This window comes from Patagioenas fasciata, chromosome 14, assembly GCF_037038585.1.
Source record: "Patagioenas fasciata isolate bPatFas1 chromosome 14, bPatFas1.hap1, whole genome shotgun sequence".
Lineage (NCBI taxonomy): Eukaryota > Metazoa > Chordata > Aves > Columbiformes > Columbidae > Patagioenas > Patagioenas fasciata.
Genome location: NC_092533.1, coordinates 13,651,913 through 13,668,789, shown reverse-complemented (window position 1 = coordinate 13,668,789; position 16,877 = coordinate 13,651,913). Strand labels below are relative to the sequence as shown.

General features: G+C 36.5%; 1 long non-coding RNA gene across 1 annotated transcript in view; it reads right to left on the bottom strand.

The window, feature by feature from the left end:
- Positions 1 to 15,999, bottom strand: part of LOC139829087 (uncharacterized) — a 234,082-nt gene extending 218,083 nt beyond the window's left edge. Inside the window, exons 1-2 of the long non-coding RNA XR_011741333.1 lie at positions 15,852 to 15,999; positions 8,074 to 8,203 (exon numbers count right to left, since the gene is read on the bottom strand). This is a non-coding gene — a long non-coding RNA (uncharacterized lncRNA). The remainder of the gene's footprint in view (positions 1 to 8,073; positions 8,204 to 15,851) is intronic.
- Positions 16,000 to 16,877: the final 878 nt, after the last annotated feature.

The window sequence follows — 16,877 nt, the reverse complement described above, 5'->3', positions numbered from 1 at the left end:
GATGTGGCATTTAGGAACATCTCATTATCTTAATACAAAATGCACCTTATAAGTAAATGACTGTTTTTTGCTTGTCTTTGAAGCAAAACATTGCTCAATGCTCTTGAAGAATATCACTTGGTTAAAGCACCTTCTCTCTTACATTCTTAATATTTTTCTACAGTAATTATTACTTTATTATCTATTATTTTCTGTGACTGTCCTAGTTCTACACAACAGATAAAATGTCAGAAAAAGATTTAGAACTTCGATCACTGAAACTTTCAAGCTACAACTTAGAAAAACTGACCTGAACTACAAGTTTTTTAAAGCCACAGCTGTGTGCAATTTATCGGTGTAAATTATGTGCCACTTATCACTTGGATGTTATGGAAACTCCATGAATAAGTAAAATTGCATGATAGTATCAATGAATACTAAGTGATAAAAACTCAATTTCACAGCAAGATTTTACTGCATGCCTCAAGTATGGTGGAGAAGAAACCGTCATATATTGTGTGAGTTGAACCATTACAGTACAAAAATCCTCTGAAATGCATTGCTTAGTGTCATATTGTTACCATAAAATGCGAATTATTGTATGAAGGAAACGATCACATATATGTTTCAGCAAGCTTCATTGCATTGGGGTGACACCTCTGGCAGACTATCTGGCAAGTCCCTTTATGTCAAAAGTTCAAAAGTTATCTTGGACATGTCCTTGAATCTAATGACAGCTCCTTTTGAAAACCAACAACTCCTAAAAAAGAGATTAAAATTAAGACTGCATTGGCACTAGAGCTTTTGCTAGAATAAGATGCTATTTCTATTATATTCAGTTATAATTAGAACAAGATTAGAACTGGTCATTAAGTAGGTGAAGCAGGTATTTACAATTTTTTCTATAAGTAGCAGTATGCAAAGGGGTACCAAATGCAGATTCAACATTCACCAAAAATAACATGCAGAAGATTTCATAAAACTCTAGTTATTGTGAAAAACATGTCATTAGGTCATAACTGGATTAGAATCACAGAATGGTTTGTGTTGGAAGGGACCTTAAAGATCATCTAGTTCCAAATCCCCTGCCATGGACAGGGTCACCTTCCACTAGACCAGGTTGCTCCAAGCCCCGTCCAACCTGGCCTGGAAACGTTTCCAGGGATGGGGCACCCGCAGCTCCTCTGGGCAGCCTGTGCGAGGGCCTCCCCACCCTCATCTGACTTTGGTCAAGGTTCTCACTCCCTGCATCACAAACGGGTTTTTTCTGCAAGAGAGCATCTGCGTACTCCAAGCACTAAACTACAGTTTAAGTTGTTGCAACAGCAACTTAGTTGAAACCAGTGCTGATGGCAGCTAGTTACAGATATGAATTTTCATGGCATGTCTATATCCCATATGAACCTTAAAAAAAGAGCATGAAAAGAACCTGGTTTCAGTTCTTTAGACAAGCTGTCATACCCAATGTATAATCAAATTTATGTTGGGTATGAACAACAGATTTGTACTTATTCTTACATAGATTCAGATCTGAAAGTATGCTCATACTGATTTTAAGAATATTTGTTATTCCTAACCTAGGACAACTTTATTATAACAGTACTTCTCTCAGGTTAACGTGCTATATGTGAAAATACCATGCAGAAGTTTCAGGAAGGCCTTCAACAGATAAATGGTAAGTTAATTGAACTAAAAGGTGAATGGGAGAAGTTTTATAAATTGCTGAATTCATTCCCCTGAATGAGGCATCAGATGGAAGTCTTTCTGTGTACTTGGGGGCTATTTATTTATCTGGAGAACTGCATGAAAAGAGGGAAGAAAAAATAATGCTTTTCTGTCTCAGTCTCTCTTTACAATACAGTCAAGTAAGTTGAGCTACTTATATCAGCTAATAAAAAAGTCTTCACAGGAAGCACATTAGAGCATCTAACTCATTCATATATAAAGTAGCTTTTGATAATATAATAATGGAAAACTAAATTTTTTGCTTTTTGTGATTGAAAAATCGTATTGATTATAGCCACAAGTCCTACCAGACCAAGACAAAATAAACTACAGATCATATTAATGGTACATGAGACAAGAGATGTTACTGATGTTCATTATCAGTGTTACCCTAGCAATTTAAAATTAGCAAAAGTAAAGAGTCCTAGAGACTTCTGTTTCCCAAGGTGAACCAATTTTTTTCAGATTCTCTGTAGGACATTGTGAAAAGTTATGAAGATCAAATGCCACGTTGCACAAAGCAAAGAAATGCTAAACATGATTGAAATGGATATTGCAGTTGGATAGACAGAGATATATTTGGTCAGCTGTGGCTGAAAGATACTCAGAAATAAATGAACAGAAAAGTGAAACTCTGAACAAGCATAATCTGACCAAGCCAAGACAAAAAGGCATTTGGTTTAACTGCTTGTCCATTCTAATACCTCTATTTGAACTTTCTAATGGAAAAAAATTGAGTCACCATTAATTGCTCTCTAAAAGTAAAGTAATGAAAATCCTAACAGTAAAATAATACCTGCTCTGGTCACAGTCCTTCCAGTTCACAGATACTGCTAATAAAGCTGAGTTTCTCCTCTGTCAGTATCACTAGTAGTATATTAATATTTATAGCTTAGCAAGTAGCATAAAGCTATCAATTGTTTACGGTGCAGGGGACACAGAAAATGCAGTAAAAGAAACCTAGTTTTCCTGAACGATAATTCATATGTAAAAATACATTTTCAAGTAAGACTGTTCAAGCTGGGTGGAAACATATTCATTAAGAGAGTCTGCATAATATTTGGGAAGGTTTATTTATGCATTTCCTTCCAGCTTTGAAGGTGTGAGTTCACTCCAGCATTTCCTGTTGGAATGAAGCAGTACCCACTGCAGAGGAAGACAAATTTAGAGATTGCTTAACCTACTTGGACATACATAAATTCATGGGATCATGTGAGATGCATCTGAGGGTGCTGAAGGATGTGGTCTGATGTCACTCTGAGAGTGCTCTCTATCATCTTGGAAAGTTAACAGCAATCAGCGCAAGTTGTTGATAAGTTTCTGACCACTGGAAAACAATGGACAAAACAGAGGGCAAAATGGAAAACCCCAGTAAGCACAGGTCTGTCAGCCTCATCTCAGTTCTGGGGAAGGTTATGGAGCAGATTTTCCTTAGAAACCATTTCTAAACAGATAGAAGGCAAGAAGGGGATTTGGAGCAGCCATCCTGGATTTACAAAGGGCAAACTCTATCTGACCATCACTGCTAAGATGAGGTGACTGGCTTTGTGGACAAGGCGAGGTCAGTAGATGCAGTGTAGTTGACTGTAGTAAAACTTTTGACACAGTGTCCTATAGTCATCAAATTGGTGAGCAATAGGCTGGATAACTGGATGAAAAGGCAAGCAGAGAACTGACTGGGGTGTCAGGCTCAAAGAATCATCAGTGTCAGAAAGTCCTGCTGGCAACCAGGAAGCGCTGTAGCCTCCCAGGGATCAGTACGGAGACCAATACTGGGAAGCGTCTTAATTCATTCAGGCGTGTGATCTGACAAAGTGCACTCTCAGCAAGCTTGTGGATGACAACAATTTGAGGGACAGTTGTCAACCTGCTGGTGGGCAGAGCTTCTACTCAGAGGGTCCTGGACAGACTAGAGACATGACTTGATCGGAAAGGAAAGGAAATGCAAAGTCTCACATCTGAGATGTGATAACCCCACGCACCAGGAGGGGCAGGCACTGATTACTTACTGGGAGGAGGCTCTTCAGAAAAGGACTTGGTAGGCAAAAAGTTGAACATGATCCAGAGAAGTGCCCTTGCAGCAAAAGCAGCCAATGGTATCCGGGGCTGTATCAGCAGGAGTTCAACCAGCAGGTTCAGAGAGTGACCCTTCCTTTCAGTCCAACACTGGTTAGTCTGCATTGGAGAACTGCATCCCGTTCAGGGCTTCCCAATAAAAGAAAGAGACTGACACACTGGAATATTTGAGTCCAGGGAAAACCACCAAGATGGGTGGGGCCAGGGGAATACAACACACATGAAAAGGCACCAAGAGGTAGGAGTGTTCAGCCTTGAGAACAGATGGCTAAGGGGATACCTTACTGTGAGTCTGCAAGTCCCTCTTCAGAGGATACAGAGAGAACAGAGAGTCTCCTCAGAGGTGCACAGCAATAAGTTGACAAGCAATGAAAACATGTTTGAAGATGGGAAATCCTGATTAAATATTACAAGAAAATTATTTATTTTTACCATGTGGTTGGTCAAATACGGGATGAGAATGCCCAGAGAGGTTACAGAATCTCCATCCTTGAAGGTGTTCAAGACTCAGGTGGACAAGCCCTGAGCATCCTGGTCTAACTAGATCCACTGTGACCAGCGGCTTAGACAAGGTGTCCTCCAGAGGTCCTACTCAAACTTTGTTGTACAGTTCTACAAGAACAATGGATCTTAACAAAACAGAGGAAAAAAAAGAAAAAACAACCAACAACTGAAATACTCCATGCTACTTACCAATCATATGGTTTCTCTCGTAGATTTGTTGTTTGTTTTTTAGCTTTTTCCTCCAGGTCAGTATCGTTACACTAAACGTTAGTCTGAGCCTTTATTATTAAATAAAACATTTCTTTATTCAACTGTAATGAAAAGCTCATTATGACTTTCCAGCTACCAGTGCAAACAGTGTACTTAGCCAAACGGTAATTGTATTGGTCTTCCTTCTATTCCAATACTGCTCTGAAACTTGTGTCCCTCAAATGAATAATTACCTACAAAATAATTAAATGTTGCTGATATGGTCTACTCATCCCACTTGTACATAGAAACAGCAAAGTCTGTCTTCCCTGAAATCTATCTCCGTCATGTTGGATAAGCTTACTGCCCATCACAGGGCTGGCATCGATCCCTACTCAATTACAGATGAACATAGCACCATATTAAAAGACAAATAAGGTTTAATTTTAATCACAGGCAGCCTGTAAGTCCATGTTCCATTATAGATTAAAAGAACCAATTATTTTTAAAAGTACAGATTTAATGAAAGGCCTTACGAATATATAGACACATTGCTCCCTCTGCATTCTAAGTCAGACTCTGCAGTAATGGCTGAAATAGCTGCAAGCAATCTATGTAAGGCATGGGGATGCATCCTGGAGAAGAATGGTTTTTCTTCAAATCACAAATACACTTTCTCAACAGAGTTTCTTTTGTAAGATTTCTCTTTTAGAAGCGTAAAATCACAGACTGTTTATAGACAGATTAACTCTATGGTCAGAGTTTTATTGTTACTAAGACACAGTAAATGCAAAATAATTGCATTGGAGCAGACAGAAATTCCACACTAATAACACTAAATGCTGTTGAAATCACCTTATCTCAGATTCAGAAAGGTAGTTAGGAGCCTCATTTCTCATTTGAATTCAATGGGAGTTAGGCACCTATATATCATAGTCTTCCACAGGTAACAACAGGAGTTTGCTTGCATAATTAACTCAAGAATCTAGGTCATCTGAATTCTTATTTTCTTGCTATTCATTCTTTACCACTAGTTTCCAATCTTCCTTGTTTATTGAGTTATTATAATATTTGTGAGACTGTGAACTAATAAAAATGTAGCTATAGGATGCTGTTGATATTAACCGTGAGAATATGAAAAGATAAATGTGTATTTTTAGAGAGACATAGAGTCACTGGAAAATCAGACAATGGTGTTGGTTAGTGCTGTGAATGCAATTCCGCTAGTACTGAAGAGGTATGAAATGTCATATATTCACAAAGATAAAATCTAACTTTTAAACCCCATTTTTCCATAATGCAATGCTTTTGTTTGGGAATTTTGCATATACTGTTCAATCAGAAATGCTTTAATGTATGGTAAATTCTCTTCTTCATTTTCTAAATTTAAACCTACCTTCTTTACAAGGGTTAAAATTAAAGCACTATTTACCCACACATACGTTGTCACATCAGTCTTACGAGCACCACTCACAGTTAAAAAACCCCAAACTAATACCGGGACTCCCGTGTGTATAAAGTACTAGGATTTTATTTTACCCCACATCTTTGAGGAAAAGTGCGCCAACTGAAATATTAGTAAGGTTTGCGGAATAAGAACCTCAGAGAAATAATGTAGATTTTTCTCAGGCACTTTAAGGATCTCATTTCAAAAGGTCCCTTTGAATCTTTATGATGATAAACAAAATACTTGGGGAACCTTCTCATCTACTTATAGTCAGTCCTCCTCCTTTTTATCTTGCTAAATTCCTTTTGCTTTTGTCCTCACTGATCCCTTAAGGAAAAAAAAAATCTCAAGTTTCTCTACACTTGTCAGGTATTCACAAAGAGAATACAGGAAAACCGCAGCTATTGCTACAATGGAAAACAGCTCATCATGCAGGTGTAATGCAAAGATTCAGCTTAAGAACAAAGTGAGGGGGTTCATTTTTCAGCTGGGATGCTACCCTGTTTCTCATACACACACACATACACAGAATTAATAGAAGCTAGTAACTGAATCTACCAGGCTTAGCAATAACCAGGGTTGTGCAGAAGCGAGTACTTACTTTCAGACCTATTTATTTTTATGTTTTATGTTCTTTTAAATAGAACATATCCCAATTTTTAAGAAAACCAGCAAATTCTTCCACCACGTTCTGGATCTTTTTTTCTTGTGACACAATTTAGAAGACACACCAAATCAAGACTTTGTTAAATCCCTGCACAGAAAACCTACCAAAACAAGATAACTTCTGATCCGCACAGAAGCTCCTGCATTAGCATATCCTTCATTAGCAATCAGTGGATATAAGTGGTTTTTGAACAGAAGCAACAGATTTCACAATAGAATATGCAAAAGCAGAGATGATTCTTTAGCTGATCTAGTGTCAGTTCAAGTCAAGACCTGGATTACTGGGCCAACTAGGATCTCAGGATCAACACAATTGTATTATGCTGAATTGAGAAGTATAGAAACAGTTTATTGTTTTCAAACACCAAGCACATTGTACATAACATTTATTATCACTTGATTTTGGAAACATACTAATTTATTGCTATCTATTATAAACACTGTCAGTGACTTCTATAAAGAAGAAATACAGATGAAAATATTAGGGAACACATCCAGTACTTCCAAAAAATGCTTTTGTACTTGCTATGCATTCAAAAGTTAAGACTTGTGCATTGAAAATGTAAGCCGATAGGTCACACTGAAAAAGTCACCTGCTATATGCTTACTCTAGAACAATTTCTATTCATGTTTTCTTTTACAGATTCAAAGGCCTCACTAACATGTTGTAGCAGAAACTTAGCTAAGTAGCTGGGCATATAGTCTACTAAATCCTTGTATCTATTTAATCTCAAAGCAAAACACTCTTCAAAATCTGCACTTTTGGGCGCTTTATTAAACTATCAGAAAATGCATCTTCACAGAGCCCGCTGAGTAACTTTCACATACTATGCTGTATTTAGCCAGAGATTTTCTGAATTAAGGTACTTTACAAAAGCATTAGACCTCCCTCCCAATTTGTATTTTCAACAGTGACAAATACCATTTTATGTTATTAGCTATCACAAAAACTGATGGGTGTTTTACATAGACTATTAGATGTCTTTATTCCTACTGTGAAGAACAGGTATGAGACATACACAAGAGATTATTTTTTGTCACAGATGGTAGATTCTTCATTCTACTGTGGCCTTTCACAAGGCCTTAGATACGTCAAATTCATGTTCTGCTACATATATATATATATATTTGGGAAATTTTTACAATCATAGTACTGTAGTATGTAGAAATATGCATATATGAACTTTCCTTTGAACAATACCTCAATATAAAAAAACAGTGCACTCAAAGTCAGAAATACTTAATAAAAATGGCCAGCTTTTATAAGCATCATTTTGAAATTAACTGAGTAATTTTGGCTGAATAATCACACCCCTGAAGGGATGCAATAAAATATAAATTTAATCAAATACATTTTTAGAACAGGCTTCAAGCTAGTGCACGTAGAATTTTGACCCAAATATCTAGTCATGAGTATAATATCAGACCTTTAATTATAATTTCTATTATAATTGTTCTATTGAAGAAAATGTAGCCAATGCACTTACCTGCAATTATGCACACACGGTCTGTGGAAAGAGCAGATAAAGACTCTCCTGTGAACCGTCACTTGCTGAGCTAATTCACCCAACTGGTTTAATTTTGTTTGCCCTCAGTCTGTCGTTACAGTGATTACATCTACACGAAAAGACAATGAAACACCAAAATGAAAAATTCACTAGATTTATTATTTAAATTTTCAATTTGACTTTTATTCTAGAACAACCAGAAAGATAGGGTCACAGAACATATGGTTGTAAGAAAAATTAAGTGTTTTGTACACTTTCTGATAATAGCATGTACGAATATCTTATCTAATTGCTAAAATGTATGGCCTCTTCAAGACTCATTACAATGCACACCTGGTGTTCTCTGAGAAGTGCCCAGTATTTTAGTTCTAATGTATTCTGATTTACAAATTTACAAAGAAAAAGGCTTTTGTGGAATATCTACAGTAACATCACAGATTGATCTTCAGAGCTACATACTTCTTTTAGACCACAATTTAAAAGATAGTTTTTGGGACACCATGATCTAAAGCAATACACAACTGTTTATCTGAAATATTCATATGATAATAAATACAGTACATTATTATAATATACTTCATCTTCTAATGAGAACAATTTTTATTGCAGTGTAGCATCCACACTACACCGTGGAAGATGCACGGCAGGCTCTGTCACCAGTATCTGAAGAACAGCAGAAAACCTTCTACAGCCGGGGGTGTGGATTTCAACAAGCCCACATGTCCACCACTATGAGCCCTATTTGTAGAAACCATTCAATCCTGCAGTTAACTCAGTCTCTTACATTCTACCTATTATGAAGTAACAGTACCACATTTGCACACAGTGCATGACTTTTGAAGACAGATGCTACAAACACACTAAAACTATTCCAGAAAGAAAGTAGGCGTAATACTTCTATCATATGGTGGGGGACTTCCCTGCTCTCATCTAATCCATAATTTAGGTACTTCTCTGGAAGATACCAATTCCATGTCACATTTTATAACTGCTTAGTATTGCTGAAATAGTAATTTAATGAGTTAAAGAATACAACTGAGCATAAAATGGCCAAAATTCATATTCTAGTAAATTCCAAGCGGCACAGTGTAATTTAGTTTCAGATAGAATAGAAAATATTTTGAACAAAAGCCCTATTTGGAATGTTACATGGAGCCTGCTCCTGTCCCCAGAATCTCTCTCAACCCTGAAAACTAAAAATTCGTTACCTTAGTCTGCTGGGTAAATAGTAGCAGTAAGTGTTAGACTACTGGAAAATAATCTAAAATACATTTCAACCCAAATGAAACCAACCAACCAAGAAAAACTCCCCAAAACCAAAACAAACAGTTCCCGACAAGTCTGTTTTGCAATAAGAAACCAGTTTGATCGTGTGCAGAGGTGTAGCTAACACTCCTTTATACAAGAATTTAAGAAGTCCACAGCCTTTTTGACAAGTCCATTTCAATATTTTGAGCTCTAAGTTTTTTGGCTTTCTGCATTCAAATGTCCATACATGTCCACTTTTGATAGTGCCGTCAATTATATGTAAAACTTCTTACATACGTATTTCAATGCACAGTGCCAGAATTTAGTCTTGTACTGTCACTGTTCATGTAACTTCAGTTTTGGAAACAGAGCTAAAAATACTTGTTCACTTTCCCAATACTTTCCAAGGCCAAGGTGTAGCACTGCAAACCTACAAAGCAACAAAACATCTTTCTAGACTTACTACAAATGCATACAGCATAATGACTGTAATGAAGATAGGTCTATTGGCATTGAGATATTCAAATTATGGGGACAACATACAGCAGCATATCCACGATAAAAGCACATAGAAACATAATCTTCAGAGTTTTAGTAGAGAAATATAACAGCCCCCTAAGAAATGTTAAGACTCCTTCCTATGGAAACAAAAGTTGCATTTAAGTAAAATCAGATATAACCAGTTGCTGCAGAGTTGGAGAAATGTCATTAGCATTTCTGAATGTTACCAACATTAACAAATTCAAGTATTTATGAGGAAGAATATAGGGGAAAAAGTCTGCTAGTCTGCCTTTTATGGCACACAGAGAACAGATCCATAGGGCACAAGAGAATATTAGAAATTCAAAGAGTGGCAGTGCCTGACAGTAACAAACAAGGATGTACAAGAAGTCAAGTCCATACTACATAATAAATGTACTTACCTCTCTCAGGCTTAGAGTTATTGCTACTGAAAGACTGAAAAATAACTGAATTCCTGAGATAAGCTAGCAGGTTTGGTCATTTATTCTGCAAAATTTGTAAACTTGTAGTATTTCACACATGCGCTCACACTTTTTTTTGTTCCTGCTTTCGTTCATTGTTGTTGATAAAAGGTTAGCAGTTTATCTACAGGAGGAATTTACAGCTATAGCAACAATTCTAGGTCACCAACTTTAGCTAGCCAGCCTGACACTTTTGAATGTCAAAGGCACCTAATCCAGAAATTTCCTCATATATAAAATAAAAATGTAAAAAAAAAAAAAATCAAAATAAAAAAGGGAAGAAAAAAAAAGAAGGGGAGGCATAAACGAACATCTTCTATTTCAACAATTCCTTTAGCTACTAGACTATAAATTTTGAAGGAGTAGGAGCTCCATCCGCTTTTGAAACTTTCACAATACAGTGAAAATTTATGAAGATTTACTGGGAGAGAAAGAGAGAAGCTGTCAGAGTACAAACATATATTTTCAGTCTACAGAGCCTTAATTTGGGAAACCTGAGAGGCTGTGGTCCACATTCAAGGTTTGGATAGTCAATATCGATTTGGAAAAGAGAGAGCAACCCCTTGTCTTCTAAATAAATACAAATATATATATATACATATATATATGTGTACATCCAGGAGACAATTGAGAGGCCTGGGTAGGAAAGGAAAGGAAAGGAAAGGAAAGGAAAGGAAAGGAAAGGAAAGGAAAGGAAAGGAAAGGAAAGGAAAGGAAAGGAAAGGAAAGGAAAGGAAAGGAAAGGAAAGGAAAGGAAAGGAAAGGAAAGGAAAGGAAAGGAAAGGAAAGGAAAGGAAAGGAAAGGAAAGGAAAGGAAAGGAAAGGAAAGGAAAGGAAAGGTGCTGCACCAATGCAATCTAGAAGGCGGCCCAGTGCCTCACCCAGGGGCAGAATAGAAAAGGTGTACTGAGGGGATTAGTTGCTACTGCTGAGCTTTTTGCAGGTCCCCCAACACAATGGGTACCACATGACTGAGTTTTGCAATTCCTCAGTCCTTCATCTAGGTGGTTTAGTTTTAATTCATTTGTGGAAAATTGAAATTTAGTGATTGAGACTTCTTGATCTAGCCATCAAAGATGAAACAACTCCTAGAAGCAGAAGTATCACAAATTTAAACTAGAAATTTTCATATTGCAAGGGATTAACCTCTCTAGCAGTTCACTGAATGGTATAGTACACACACAACTTGACGTTTTAAAATTCAGAATTTAAATTTGACAAAAGTACTGCTCTAAAATGGAAGTCCTGTGGCTGTGATATACAGGATGACAACTGTTGAAATTGTTGGTCAATCAGAAATTTTTATTACACAAATTCAAAATTGATCTTCATGGGAGAGCATTTGGAACACAGCAGAGCTAATAAATCCTTGCACATGACTGAGTAAAAGGGTATAGTCACTGTACAAATTTGACTTAAACTTAGTTGGCTAGTGAGCTTCAGTAACACTCTGAAAGGACAAGCTGCAAATGACACCAACCAATAGGAATGAAAACTCCTAAGAAATGGTTTCTTTTTTCCCAACTCAGTCCAGTTACAAGAAGGCAGTTCAAATTATTCAGCAGATGGTTCAGATGTAACAACAGCTTGGTAGAAGCAGGACAAGGCTAATTAGAGCATTATGCCTGCCTCTTTTCTTCTCTGCTTTAATTCCCAGATCATTCCCTCCTCCCTCCCATAGAGTGCATCCAGCCTCTCCATTTTCTCTCTAGAATATCATCTTACATCTCAGCAATGCTCTTTTGCAGCAGCATACGTTGCAGAACTCCTACAGAAGAAGTAAGAGATTTCAGCTAACCAGGAAGGCAGGAGGTGGTGCTTCCCTCTTGGAAGGTATACTACACTTTTCAGTCCCTCTCAGGGAAATTGTTCTTTTGCCATATTCTTAGCTGTTGAAGTTAAAAACACCTGTAAATACCCTATGAATGTTCATGCAGATTGCTGACTGTGTTTGTATGAACTGCCACCAAAACTAAAATAATGCAAACACATGAGATTGAAGACCATACATTTCACACATCTACTAAGTTTAGACTATCAGAGAGCTAAGTACACAAAGCCTTTGCCATCCCACAATTTAAGTGGCATCTCCATATGAAAAACCAGCAAGCTGTTGGGCACAGCTGTCTCTGGAGAGCCAATGCAAGATTCAGTACCTCGTACAGCTGTTACACTCCCAAGGCCATATGATCTGCCAGCCTGAGGAGCTGTGAGCTCACACTGACCCAACAGTATATTAAGACATGCTTAACCATATCATCCACTCTTTAAATAGAAGCTTGCTGACAATTGGTCAAATACACTCTCATTAATGTATGATCAGAATTCCCTGCCCAGTATTGCTTCAGGCATTTTGTGTTCATCACAAAGACTTTCATGCCTACAAACCATAAGATATTTTCATTGGAATGGATAAGGTTATTAACATCCACAAGGTTGCAAGTCTGCACCAGAGAACAGGAAAACCATTTTGTCTTGTGATGTAAGTCAAACTCGTACAAGCACCTAATACTATCTTGATCAAAGGGGTTTTCTGTTGTGTTTTTTGTTTTAAGTGAGCAAGAAAAAAATCTTATCTGCCTATGTGAATGAATAACTAGTTCTCTATTCCACAAAACGATCATGCTATTACACATGTTAGAAATTAGCTCCCATCTAATACAGAAACACAGAAAATATGAATCCTGAGACCACCTAAAATTTCTTTCTTTGTTCATATAGTTTTAAAGCAAGAAGGAATATGAGTTGAATAAATTTGAGAGAATTTGTGGTGTTTGTTTTTTAATTAAACCAATGTTATAATTCTAAGATATAAGCTTGCTGTTAGTTACCTGGGTGTGAATTCAGAGTGACTGCACTGGCATTACTTAATGCCAGTACATTTATACCCAAGGAACTGAGAGTAAAAACTTGTAATTCATCCTTTTTTCTGCCATGGTACATCAATGGACAGAAACAAATAAGAGCTAAGTCTCAATGGTAAGAATTTCTGTCTACCAGAATTAAGTAAGTTTTTCTGTGAAGCACTACATGAACGCAGAAATCATTTAAAGAACTGAAGAAAAATATTAGACCCAACATTAAGAGACCAAAGGTTATTTGTGGAATGCTTCAAAGTCTGTTTCTGGGAATGGAAGATCAACAGAGACTCAGATTTGAGGTGTCTCTTAAGTAATAAGAGAATTTAAAAGACCAATAATGACCCGAAGCCTACATATTGTCAAAGGAATTAAAAAAATAAAAGCTTTCGCATGCTCTGAAGGAAAAATATGATTGTGATAACCCTTCTGGATTTCTTAAGTGCAGATCCACAACTGCATTGGCTATACATTAAGAGAACATCAGTGAAGCTGAAGAAAACAAGAGGGAATCAGAATACCCAGGTTCTAGTAGTATCTCAGTATGAGACATGAAATTCGTGTGTCACACTAAAACAATCGCGTTTACTGACCTGTTAGAAATCTGGGTTGAACCAGTATTCATTACTGATTATGAGACTGAAAACGTATATAATAATCTGCGACCCAATGATATCAGTCTACTTTAGCTTATTTTACATCAAATATTTGATCTTTCAGCAGTGAATGTATGAGCATGCTGGTTTTAGGTAAGCTGTGAAAACCACCATGCAAATGGAATGAGTTTTGTACCATGTTACTGTAAAACTTCTTGTAGAGAGGGGGCAATCTGTACAATCCAATAATTCGAAACTGAGATGTTTTAATCATGCCAGCTGGGTTTTGGCACTAACTAGCAAAAGGGTGTTTCTATTAGTGTCTCTCACACTAATTGTTATTTTAATTGGCTGAAATATACTCTGTTGTCTCCAGGTCAGTCATAAAACCATGGTGGTGTAAAGCTTCTTTCCGTTCAGAAGGTAGGAATTAAATGAAATACTTGCCTTTTTAATTAAAAGAAAGCTATTAATAACATAAAAAGACACTGAATTAGAATTGTTACTAATTTTCATAAATGTTGAATGTGGGGTAAAACCTAAATCACCGAACAAACCAAACCAAACCGAAACAAACTACCACCACCACAAAAACAAGCAAACCCCACCAAAAGCAAAACACCAAACACGCACCGAAAAAGCCTCACTAAAATGAAGTACAGTGTCATAAATTTTCCTGAGTTCTAAAGCTTTCTGGTATTACACAACATTTTAATCACGCATCTGGCATAAAAATTTATGCAGAAAGCATGGTCTTCTAACTACTCCATCTTCTAGGCCTTCTGACAGGAATCCCAGGTAGGTGATAATTACCATTAATAATTTGTGTGACTTAGGATTTATTGGAAAATGGGGATACTAAAAATATTTTTTGAAACTTACATTTTCAAGAATATCATTTTAACAATTACATTACAAGTTCAATGGATCTGCAATGTCATTTAAAAACAAACGAAAATGCTTCTTGATATCTTGACATGTAGAGTGTCAAAAAGATCTGTGCATAAATCACTTCACACTTTCACTTCTAATCATTTGATATCATTAATTTGACCATTTTTCTGTGTCTGAATGCTTACTGAAAACAACTTTGTCAAGTCTTATACGCAGAAAAACAATCTTGCCTTCAATATTATGTATCCTGCAATGCGCTTCATCTTAGTCTTCATTTGCAACATCAAATTTTTTAGCACGCAGGTGAGGCTGAACCGATACACAGATTTCAATACCCAAATCCTGCTGAGGTAGAACCAAGGTGCCTAAGCACTTCATCATAGAAACACTGAAGTCCATATTTTCATCTGAATCAAATAATATTGAAGTCTTCACCAGTTAATAAAACAATCAATCCTTGGTGCTTATGTCAGTTCTCTATGTAGAAAGTTTTACCACCCTCTTGAAACTGAATTACTAGTCAAATTAAAGACTCCTACAGATCAGAAGAACGTGAACTTATGAAATGAGTGCATTTAGACTTTTTAATAGCAACTGCTGTCCTGATAGGCTTCTAGAGGCATGGACTGAAACCTATTTCTTCCCCATTTGAATTGGACAGTGTCCTGACAAAGGAGATCTTTAAGACAGTGTTCAGCCTTTCCAATTAACTATTCTAAGAAGCTCTCCACTCAGGAGGGTTGCTGTTTGGTATTCTATCCAAGGATGGTTAACTCTCCCTAGAGACTTCTACAGTGCCTTAGGTTGTTATTTGCATGGAGTTCTTCCAGTTTTCCAGCCTTTAAGGATTCTATCTAGCCAAAGCCCAATTATTTGGGCCTTTTGTAAGCAGTAGGCATCTTGTCATGTTGCAATTGCTTCAATGTTGAAAACAGTTGGCGTACATTAATTCTGGGTATGAGCAATTATACCAAAAGGAAAAAAAGATACAAAATATTTTTGTATCAAAAGTCAAGGTAGAACTTAAATCTTCTTCCTGCTCCTGTATCTAATAAGCAAATGTTCACACTAATTTCTATATTTATTTCTGTTCTGGTTCTCTCTTTGTCGGGGCAGATGATATTAAAATAAAATACATGAAGGATTTTGATTAACACTGAAATAAAAATTTAGCTGACCGACTTATCTGTTGAGAGTAAAAGCATTTGCTCCTGTAGATTGCAGCCGTATGAGGTCTCCTGCAGACTGAACCCTACTGAAGGACTTCGGGACTTCCTGCTATTTCTTTGGATGTTGTTACCTCCCAGCGCTTAATAACAGTATTTTAAGAATCTGTAAAAAAAAGAAAGTTACTTTAAAAAAACAAACAGAACAACAAAACCAAAAAACTTCAGTAAAGTCACCTTGCTGCTGATTGTGCTTGCCATATTTTAAGGTATAGAATAGACAAACTGTGCTCAGACAACTTATAAAATGGAAAATGACATTTCATCCTATGTTGAAGAACAGATCTTGTCATCAAGGAAATAAAAGTAGTAGTTTACATTTTAGAGGATTGAACTTTGAGAGGTAACAATGGTTGAATGTCATATATCTATGTTATAAAAGTTTTTCACAGTAGCTATACAGGGTTTTTCAAAAAGATGCTCTCAGTTTCATGAGGGTGGTGTGCTACAATTACACAATGTTCAAAAAATTGTTTAGAGAGTCGTCATGTTTTGGTAACCTTTTTACAAATGCTCTATGTTCCCTCCACCTGTTGTATTGAATTCATATATAATGATTTCAAATTGGGTCCATCTTTACGAAACACCCTGTATTCTGGCTTTCTAAAACAAGAGCAGTTACTCTCTAAAACTTCAAGAAATGCCAGATTTTAGCAATAGTACTGCCCCCAATTTACCTTTATCTCTTGTTTAATCGGTTTTATATATGTATATATATATTGGCTGCGTGCTTTCATTAAAAAAAAAAAAAAAAAAAAAAAATTCCAAGCACAAATTAGTTCAGATCTATTCGAAATACGAGATATAGCCTTTCTCTAACTATGAGTAAAAGGCCACAAGCATTGTATTGTCCAGACAGTGTAGGGTATTTGTCTGGCCTTGTTTAGCTCTTACAAAAATTGTGTAGCAATTAGGTAATAGTTCCTTTTAATTTTTATGTACAGTGATGACAGACAGCTATTCAGCATGTGTGAATGA